This window comes from Lontra canadensis, unplaced genomic scaffold (assembly GCF_010015895.1).
Source record: "Lontra canadensis isolate GAN:19392208 unplaced genomic scaffold, GSC_riverotter_1.0 scaffold100, whole genome shotgun sequence".
Lineage (NCBI taxonomy): Eukaryota > Metazoa > Chordata > Mammalia > Carnivora > Mustelidae > Lontra > Lontra canadensis.
Window position 1 is genome coordinate 6,955,196 of NW_022631094.1, and position 10,856 is coordinate 6,966,051.

Consider the following 10,856-nt stretch of genomic DNA (forward strand, 5'->3'; position numbering starts at 1 on the left):
GTGAAAGATTATTTGTCAAAATCCTAGGTAACTAAACTGACAGAGTCATTTGACCTTGGGATGAAAATGCAAATGACAGCTTCCATTTTAAGTCTTCCTCACAGGAACAATTTCTTTTTACATTAGCTTGAATGAAAATACTGACTTATAACAACATATTTATTACTAATGTGTGATACAGAGCTCTGCCAAAATTCAGAACAAACAAAATGATGAGACCATGGTCAGATATTTCAGTGATCACTGGTAAAGGGTGATATGACTTATATACTTCCCATGAACAATTAAAAACTGAACTATAAAATAAACTCATTTCAGTTGCTATTCTCTTTCTGCAAAAATATGTATGACAAAATAATGAAATAAACTAGATTAAATATTTTTCTTCTAAAATAACCTCTCAAAGTAGATATTCTTGGAGACTGATAAAAATTCATGTGCACATTCTGTCTTTTAAACATGTAGACATACAGGGGTGCCTGGGTGGCTCATTTGGTTAAGAGGCTGCCTTAGGCCCAGGTTATGGGATAGAACCCTACATCAGGCTCCCTACTCAGTGGAGAGCCTGTTTCTCCCTCTCCCTCTGACTGCCATTCTTCCAACTTGTGCTCTCTCTTTCTCTCTGTCAAATAAATAAAATCTATAGAAAAATAACTGCTGTCATTTCTAAAATAAATAAATAAATAAACATATACACATACATACATACACTTACATCTGGTAAATCTTTATGAGAAAGATAGGTGTATTGACTAGCAGGAGGTAGTAAAGGAAGAAAAGGAAGAAAAGACAGCTCAGGCTTTGTTGGCATTAGCACTATTGACATTAGAAGCTGGATTATTACTTGATGGGGAGACTGTCCTATGCACTGTATGATGTTTAACAAAATTCTTAGTCTCTACCTACTAGATACAAGTAGCATGTCCTCCTTCCACGTTATGACAATCAAGTATACTGTCCAGGGTATCATCACTAAAATGGCAACACAGGGGACCTCAGCCTCTGTCCCTCTACAAAGATCAATAATTAGATAGCTGCCAAAGAACAAAAACTATATAGTCTACCTGAGAAACTTTAGCAACACAGCGGAAAAACAAAAACAAGAAAAGAAAAAAAAAAAAAAACCTGAAGATAACTGCTCAAGAAGAGAGCTTCATTTTGAATACATCATCCCATTCCCATGAGATGAAACTTAATACCTAAAACAAGTTCTCCTTACCAGGAAGGGGTCGGGGTGAGGGTCCAATTTCTCCAACCTGTTGGGGGAACTGCATGAATGACCCATTTCATTTTCACCCCTCCAGACCTGAAAAGCTGAAACATATAAAGAAGGCTACGAAGAAAGAAGAAAAGAAGGAGTTACCAATAGTGGCCCTACAAGAGCAATTGTGGTTTACAATGAACTGCTTTGCAGAAAAATCTAGCAGATTTTACCACTGAAAAAACCAATACCAACACAGCTACCAAATACCTCACTACAGATTTCACCAGTTCTCATACTTCAGGTATATGCAGTTAGTGACACCAGCTGCCTCAGTCCTTCTTGCCTTGCTCCTTCTCCTCCTCCCCACTGGAGCCCAAAAGTTCACTAGAAGCCAGCCCAGGCCTCTGAGATTGTACAAGTGCAAGATGCCAGCCTAGACTCTTGAGGCTGACCCCCACCACCATGCATGTGCTTCAGGCTAGCCTACCCTAACCCTCTAGCTGTGTACTTACATGATGCTGGTCTGGCCTGACACCCATCACCAGTCTCCTCTGCAGTGTGCAGTGTGCATTAAAGGAGCTAGAGAGATAAAAGACCACTCAACCATAGGATGGCACATTGACAGCCAGGGTCCTCATAGCTACATGTGGGCCTGCATGAGACTCTGTCTTTTGTCACTGGCCTGTACCACCACAATCAGCAACAGCTAACACTTCTGGTTGTTTACATTCTTACCCCCAGCCCAATCCCCATCATTGGACTCTACTGTCACGTGCCCATGGCAAAACACAGCAGTCATGGTAGTGCATGGTGACAGCCAGAGCCTACACAGCTCTTGCTCTTTCTCCCTACCTTGGTTCCTATTATTATTATGTGTCTGCAAGTGACTCTGCCACTGCACAGGTACCTAAAGATAAACCCCAGAGCCAAGTGTGTGAACCCCACAAATTCTAGCCACCACTATAGCTTGCCTTGGTCCCCAGACACTGGACCTGGAGATGTCACTGCACATCTCCACAGAGATGATAAGAACCACATAGCTATCAGTGCTCTGGAATCTCTTGTCCTGAGCCAAAGAGACATCATGTGCCCCCAAGATCCCAGCCATCACATGTCCCCATACGAGGTATCCTGTACCACTAGACACAGGGTAACAGTATGCTCCAGCATGCCCCATATCTAAGTGAAAGTCTTCCTTACTGAAATCAATCTATAAAATTTGGAAAAGGTGACTGTTTCTTTAAACAGGCAGACACCCATGCAAGACTATGCAGGTCACAAAAAAATACACTAAAATAACTTCAGTAACTGGCCTCAAAAAAAATGGAGATCCAGGAATTAAATGATAAAGACTTTAAATATTTTTTTCTAAAGATGATCAGAGAGCTACAAAAGAACAGACACATCCTTTAAAAATATCTGAAAAATAATACAAGAACAAAATGAGAAGTTTGACAAAGAGACAGGGGAAAAAAAAAAAGACCCAAATAGAAATGGATAAATTCCTAGAAACATACAACTTTCTAAGACTGATTCAAGAAGGAATCGAAAGCCTGAACAGAGCAATAGTAAGTAAGGACATCAAATCAGTACTAAAACTCCCCCAACGTCAAGGAACAGATGCCTTCAGGGGTGACTTGTACCAAGCACTTATAGAATTAATGCCAATCTTTCTCAATCTCTTTCAAAAAACTGAAGAGGAGGAAACTATTTTTGAGACTAGGATTACCTCAATTGTCAAAGCTAGTTAAGGGCACTGGAAGAAAACAAAACAAAACAAAAACAAAAACAAAAACAAAAACAAACAAAACAAAACAAAACAAAAGTTATAAATAAATTTCCATGATGAATATCAATGCAAAAATCTCAACAAAATATTATCAAACAGAGTTTAAGCACATTTAAACAATCATATGGGATTTATCCCTGGGATACAAAGATTATCCAACTTATACAGATCAATAAATATGATATACCACATTAATACAATGAAAAATAGAAATTATGTGAGCATTTAAATAGATGCAGAAAAAAGCTGACAAAATTCAGCATCATTTTATGATAAAAATACTCATCAAATTGGGTATAGAAGAAATATACCTCAACATAATAAAGACCATATATGATCAGCCCATTACTCAAATCGTACTCAATGGTATCATGCTTATCAAAAGCTTTCCTTCTAAGATTCAGAACAAGACAATAGTCCAAATCTCACCAATTTTATCCAACATAGTGATAGAAATTCTAGCCAGAAAAATCAGCAAGAAAAAGAAATAAAATGCATTCAAATTGGAAAAGAAGTAAAATACTCTCTGTTTGCAGATGATTTAATACATAAAAAAAATTTCAAATTCCACCAGAAAACTGTTAGAACTAATCAATGAATACAGAAAAGTTGTAGGGTAGAAATATCAACATACAAAAATCAGTTGTAATATACACGAACAATGAAAGATCTGAAAAGACACTTTTAAAAAAGTCTCATTCACAGTAGCATAAAAAATGAAGTATTTTGAAATAAATCTAACCAAGTAGGTGAAGAATTGTCTACTGAAAACCATAAAACATTGATGAAAGTTACTGAAGAACACACAAACAAATGGATAGATATCCTGTGTTCATGGATCAGAAGGATTAAAATGTTTTTTAAATGTCAATTCTACCCATAGTCATCTGTAGATTATTTGTAATCCCTATCAAAATTTCAATGGCATTTTTCACAAGTAGAAAAAAAATCCAAAATTCTATGGAACAAATAAAGACTCTGAAGAGCCAAAGCAATCCTGAAAAAGAGCAAAACTGGTGGTATCACACTTTCTGATTTGAAGCTGCACTACAAAACAATAACAATCAAAAGAGTATGTTACTGGCATAAAAATAAGCACACAGATAAATGTAAAAGAATCAATAAATAAACCCCTGTATAGACAGTCAACTATTTGTGAAGGGATCAAGGAGTCTTTCTCAGTGTAGAAAGGATACTATCTTCAATAAATGGGGGGCGGGGCATTTGATGGGGACCCATCATGGGCTCAAGTCAGGAATGACAGCTGCTGAGACCCGGCTTGCCCGGACCAGTATCCCTCACAGTTTTGGTGGCATGGGGGTACAGAGATAAGCAGGGGCCTCAAGTAACCACTGAGATGGTGGCTGGGGTGTGCACTGCCTGTGGATTCTTGTATTCAATGGAGTTTGCAGAGGGGGAGTCTGTGTGTTCTGGAGGATTCAGAGAGGAGCAGACTGTGGATTCTCTCTGAGGCAGAGGTCTAGGTGCAGACAGTTTACTTTGCTCTGACCCTCCAAAGAGGCGTGAAAGACCGCCAGAGAAAAAAGCCTCCAGAGAACAAAAGCCCAGAAAAACTGGTTTCCATGGATCCCAGACCCTTGACTGGGGGCAGAGCAACTCCACCCAAGAAGCACTGACTGGAAAATAATGCAGCAGGCCCCTACTCGAGAAGAGAAGCTGAAAGAAAAAGAGGACTACAACCACATGGTCCCCAGAAAACTGTAAAACTCCAACACTAGGGGAAAACAGTATATTAAACTCCTGGTATTGCCTCATAGCCTGCATATTTCTTAGATACAACATTTGTCTCTTTTTTTAAAAAATTCTTACTCATGATTCTTGTTATTTTATTTTTTTACCTACTTGCCCTTTCAACTAGATGTTTAATACAATATATTCCACAGTAACTTTTTAACTTGAACTTTTTTCATATGTATACTTTTTTCTTTCTCTTTTTTAATAGATATAGATATAGATATAGATAGATATAGATACAACCTTCAAGTAGTCCTTTTTTCCCTATTCAGTACTACCTCTCTATATATACACCAATATTAATTTCCCTGTGTCTATGGGAAGTTGAGTCCTCTAATAAACATAACAAGATATACCCAGAAAGAACTGAAATATCCTTCCTCATCCACATTGAGGGATAATAATAACCTTCCCATCACCCTCCTCTTTTTATTTTGTGTTTTTATTTTTATTCTTTTTCTTTTGTCAGTCTTTCTCTTTGTGTGTTTTTGTTTTTGTACATTATAAATCTCACTCTTGGGGCTCATTTTCACTGCTTTTTTTTCTCTCTTTTTTTCCCTTTTTCTTTCTTTTTGGCAGTGAGTTCCAATTGCTCAAAACTTTCTAGGGTGCTCCTTGCCTGAATCGTGGTTGATGTTTTCAGCTATACATCCCCTCAAACACCTCTCACCAGAAGGACTAGGAGGAGGAAATCCCAACAGAGGAAAAATTCAGAGACTGTGACCTCTACCACAGAACTAATGGATATGGACATAAATGAGATGTTGGAGATAGAATTCAGGGTAACAGTTATCCAGAAAATAACTAAGTTAGAGAAAAACATTAGTGGCAACATAGATTCTCTAAGGGCAGAAGTGAGAGCTGACCTGGCAGAATTTTAAAATGTTATCAATGAGATCCAATCTAATCTAGATACCCTAACAGGATAAATGAGGCAGTAGATCAAATTAGTGATCTAGGAGACAAATTGATAGAAAAGAAGTATCAGGAGGAGCCGTGGAACAAATAGCTTAGAGTCCCTGAAAACAGAATTAGAGAAATAAATGATGCCATGATACATTCAATGTCAGAATTATTGGGATCCCTGAGGGGGTGGAGAGACAAAGGATTAGAAAATATAGTTGAGCAAATCCAAGCTGAGAATTTCCTTAATCTGGGGAATGAAACAAGTCTTCGTATCCTAGAAGCAGAGAGGACACTTCCCAAGATCAACAAGGATAGAGCAACCTACTGGCATGTGATAGTGAAACTCGCAAATCGTAAAACCAGAGAAAATACCTTAAGGGCAGATAGAAACCTGGCAAGCCAGAAATGGCTGGCAAGACATATTCAGGGCAGTAAATGAGGAGAACATGCAGCCACGACTACTGTATCCTGCAAGGCTGACAATCAGAATGGATGGAGAGATAAAGAGCTTCCAAGACCAACAAAGACTAAAAGAATATGTGACCATCAAGCGGACCCTGAAAGCAATATTAAGGGGTGTTCTGTTAAATAAGAAAGACCCCAAGAATGATAGAGAACAGAAAAATACAGAGACAATCTATAGAAATGAGGATCTCACAGGCAACATGATAACAATAAAAACATATCTTTCAACAATCACTCTTATTGTGAATGGCCTAAATGCTCCCATAAAATGGCACAAGGTTGCAGATTGGCTAAAAATACAGACCCATCCATATAAGAGAGACTCATTTTGAAACTAAAGATACATCCAGACTGAAAGACTGAAAGATAGAAAACCATTTTTCATGCCAACAGACCTCAAAAGAAAGCTGGGGTAGCCATTCGCATATCAGATAAGTTAGATTTAAAACTAAAGCCCATAGTCAGAGATACAGGACATTACATCTTTCTTAAAGGTCTATCCAACAAGAAGATATAACAATTGTAAATATCTAGGCCCCCAACATGGGAGTAGCCAAGTACATAAGCCAACTGTTAATAAAAATAAAGAGACATATAGGTAAAAATACGTTAATTTTAGGGGATCTTAATATGCCACTCTCAGCAATAGACAGGTCATCTAAGCAGAAAATTAATGAAAAAAAAAAAAAAGAGGAGTTTTGAATGACACATTGGACCAGATGGACCTCATAGATATATACAGAACATTCTACTCTAAAACAACAGAGTACTCATTCTTCTCAAGGCCACGTGGAACTGAATAGACCACACACAAATCAGGTCTCAATGATACCAAAAGACTGAGATTATTCCCTACATATTCTCAGACCACAGAGCTTTGAAACTGGAATGAATCACAAGAAAAAGTTTGGAAGAAATTTAATCACTTGGAAGTTAAAGTCCATCCTGCTCAAGAATGTTTAGATCAACCAGAAAATCAAGGAAGAACTTAAACAACTCATGGAAACCAATGAGAACAAAGACATATTGGTACAAAACCTATGGGATATGGCAAAGGAGGTTTTAGGGGCAAAATACATAGCCATCCAAGCCTCACTCAAAAAAATAGAAAAATCCTGAATACACAAACTCTTTTTACACCTTAAAGAACTAGAGGATCAACAACAAAATAAGCCTACCCCATGCATGAGAAGGGAGATAATTAAGATTAGAGAAGAGATCAATTAATTAGAAGCCAGATATATATTACAGAATATCAATGAAACTAGAAGCTGGTTCTTTGAAAGAATTAATAAGATAGATAAACCACTGGCCAGACTAATCCAAAAGAAAGAGGAAAGACCCAAATTAATAAAATTATGAATGAAAGGGGAGAGATCATAACTAACACCAAGGAAATAGAATCATCAGAAATTACTGTCAACAGCTCTATGTGAATAAGTTAAGTAACCTAGAAGAAATGGATGCATTCCTGGAAACCTATAAGGAAGAAATTGACAACCTGAATAGACCAATATCTAGTAATGAGATTGGAGCAGTGATCAAAAGCCTCCAAAAAACAAGAGTCCAGGACCTGGTAGATTCCCCAGGGAATTCTACCAATATTCAAAAAAGAAATAATACCTATTCTCCTGAAGGTGTTTCAAAAAATAGAAACAGAAGGAAAACGTTCCGACTCTTTCTATAAAGCTAATATCACCTTGATCGCCAAACCAGGCAAAGACCCCATCAAAAAGGAGAATTTCAGACCAATATCCCTGACAAATATGGATGTCAAAATTCTCAACAAGATCGTAGTTAATAGGATCCAACAGTACATTAAAAAGGTTATCCACCATAACCAGGTGGGATTTATTCCTGGGATGCAACGGTGTTTCCACATTTGCAAATCAACCAATGTGAGAGAACAAATAAATAAGAGAAGAGAAAAGAACCACATGGTCCTCTTAATTGATTCAGAAAAAGTATTTGACAAAATATAGCATCCGTATTAAAACTCTTCAGAGTATAGGGATAGAGGAACCTTTTCTCAACTTCATAAAATTCATCTGTGAAAAACCCATGGCAAATATCATTCTCAATGGGGAAAACTTGAAGAGAATTCTCATTGAGGTCAGGAACATGACAAGGATCCCCACTCTCACCACTGTGGTTCAACACAGTACTAGAAGTCCTAGCAACAGCAATCAGACAACAAAAAGAAATAAAATGTATTCAAGTTGGCAAAAAAGAAGTCAAATACTCTCTCTTCACAGATGACATGATATTTTATGTAGAAAACCCAAAAGACTCCACCCCCAAACTACTAGAACTCATACAGCAATTCGGTAATCTGACAGGATATAAAATCAATGCACAGAAATAATTTGCTTTCTTATACACTAACAATGAAACTGTAGAAAGGGAAATTAGAGAATCAATTCCATTTACAATAACACCAAAAACCATAAGATACTCTGGAATAAACCCAACAAAAGTAGTAAAAGGCCTATACTCAAGGAATTACAGAATGAAACTCATGAAAAAAAATTGAAGACACAAAAAAGATGGGAAAACATTCCATGCACATGGATCAGAAGAATAAACACTGTTAAAATGTCTATGCTGCCCAAAGCAATCTTTTTTCAATGCCATCTTGATCAAAATACCATTGGTATTTTTCAAAATGTTGGAATAAACAATTCTAAAATTTGTATGGAAACAGAAAAACCCTGAATCGCCAAGGAAATGTTAAAAAAAAAAGTTGGGGGCATCACATTGCCTTATTTCAAGCACTATTTCAAAGCTATGATCACCAAGATAGCATGGTACTGGCACAAAAACAGACACATAGACCAATGGAACAGGGTAGAGAGTCCAGATATGGACTCTCAACTCTATGGTCAAATAATCTTCATCAAAGCAGGAAAAAATATCCCATGGAAGAAGACAGTGCCTTCAATAAATGGTGCTGGGAAAATTGGACAGCTATGTATAGAGGAATGAAACTCAATCATTCTCTTACACCATACGCAAAGATAAACTCTAAATGGATGAAAGACCTCATTGTGAGACAGGACTCCATCAAAATCCTAGAGAAAAACATAGGCAGTAACTTCTTTGACATTGGCCACAGCAATTTCTTACAAGAAATATCTCCAAAGGCAAGGGAAACAAAAGCAAAAATGAGCTTTTGGGACTTCATCAATATAAATATCTTCTGCACAGCAAAAAAACAAAACAAAACAAAACAAAACAAACAGTCAACAAAACAAAGAAACAATCTATGGAATGAGAGAAGATATTCACAAATGACACTATGGACAAAGGGCTGATATCCAAGATCTATAAAGAACTCCTCAAGCTCAACACACACAAAACTGATAATCAAGTCAAAAAATGAACAGACACTTCTCCAATGAAGACATACAAATGGCTAGCAGACACATGATAAAATGTATATCATCATTAGCTATCAGGGAGATTCAAATCAAAACCACATTGAGATACCACCTTACACCAGTGAGAATGGCCAAAATTTAGACAGCAAGAAACAACAAGTGTTGGAGAGGATGTGGAGAAAGGGGAACCCTCTTGCAGTGTTCATGGGAATGCAAGTTGGTGCAGCCACTTTGGAAAACAGTGTGCAGATTCCTCAAAAAATTAAAAAATAGAGTTATTCTATGACCCAGTAATTGCACTACTGGTATTTATCACTAAGATCCAGATAAAAAGAAGGGCCCTCTGTACCCTAATGTTCATAGCAGCAATGTCCACAATAGCCAAACTGTGGAAAGTGATGAGATGCCCTTCAACAGATGAATGGATAAAAAAGATGTGATCCATATATACAATGGAATATTACTCAGCCATCAGAAATGATGAATAACCAACTTTCACATCAACATGGATGTGACTAAAGGAGATTATGTTGAGTGAAGTAAGTCAAGCAGAGAATGTCAATTTTCATATGGTTTCACTTACTTGTGGACCATAAGGAATAACATGGAGAACATTAAGAGAAGAAAAGGAAAAGTTAGGGGCAGGAAATCAGAGGAGCAGATGAATCATGAGAGCCTGTGGACTCTCAGAAACAGATGTTTTTAGAGGGGAGGGTGATAGAGGGATGGTTGGCCTGGTGGTGGGTATAAGGGAGGGCTTGTATTGATTGCATGGTGCACTGGGTGGTATATATAAACAATGAAAATGAATATTGGAACACTACATTAAAAAAAAAAGAAGTCTACATCAAACTAAAAAGCTTCTCAAAAGATAAAGAAACAATCACCAAAACATAAAGACAAACAATAGAATGGGACTGATAAGAAGTTAATACACACTATATATAAGAGACTCATTAGGAAAAAAAACATTTTGAGTCAAAATGGGAAGAGGAACTAAATATATTTTTTTTCCCCAAAGAAACATACAAATGGCTAACAGGTGCATGAAGATATGTTCAACATCATTATTTATCAGAGAAATGTAGATCAAAACCAGAATGAAATATCACCTCACACCTCTTAGAATGGCTATTACCAAAAAGACAAGAGACAACAAATTTTGGTGACGATGTGGAGAAAAATTAACCCTTATGTACTTGGTGAGAATGTAAATTGGTGGAAAATAGTATGAAGATTCCTCAAAAAATTAAAATAGAACTACCAAATGATCTAGCAATTCTACTTCTGGGTATGTATCTGAAGAAAATAAATACAAGATACTGAAGCGATATCTGCACTCCATGTTCATTGCAGC

At 37.0% G+C, this 10,856-nt stretch overlaps 1 pseudogene; it reads right to left on the reverse strand.

The window, feature by feature from the left end:
* LOC116855290 overlaps positions 1 to 2,381 on the reverse strand; it is a 75,983-nt pseudogene extending 73,602 nt beyond the window's left edge.
* Between the last annotated feature and the right edge of the window lie 8,475 nt (positions 2,382 to 10,856).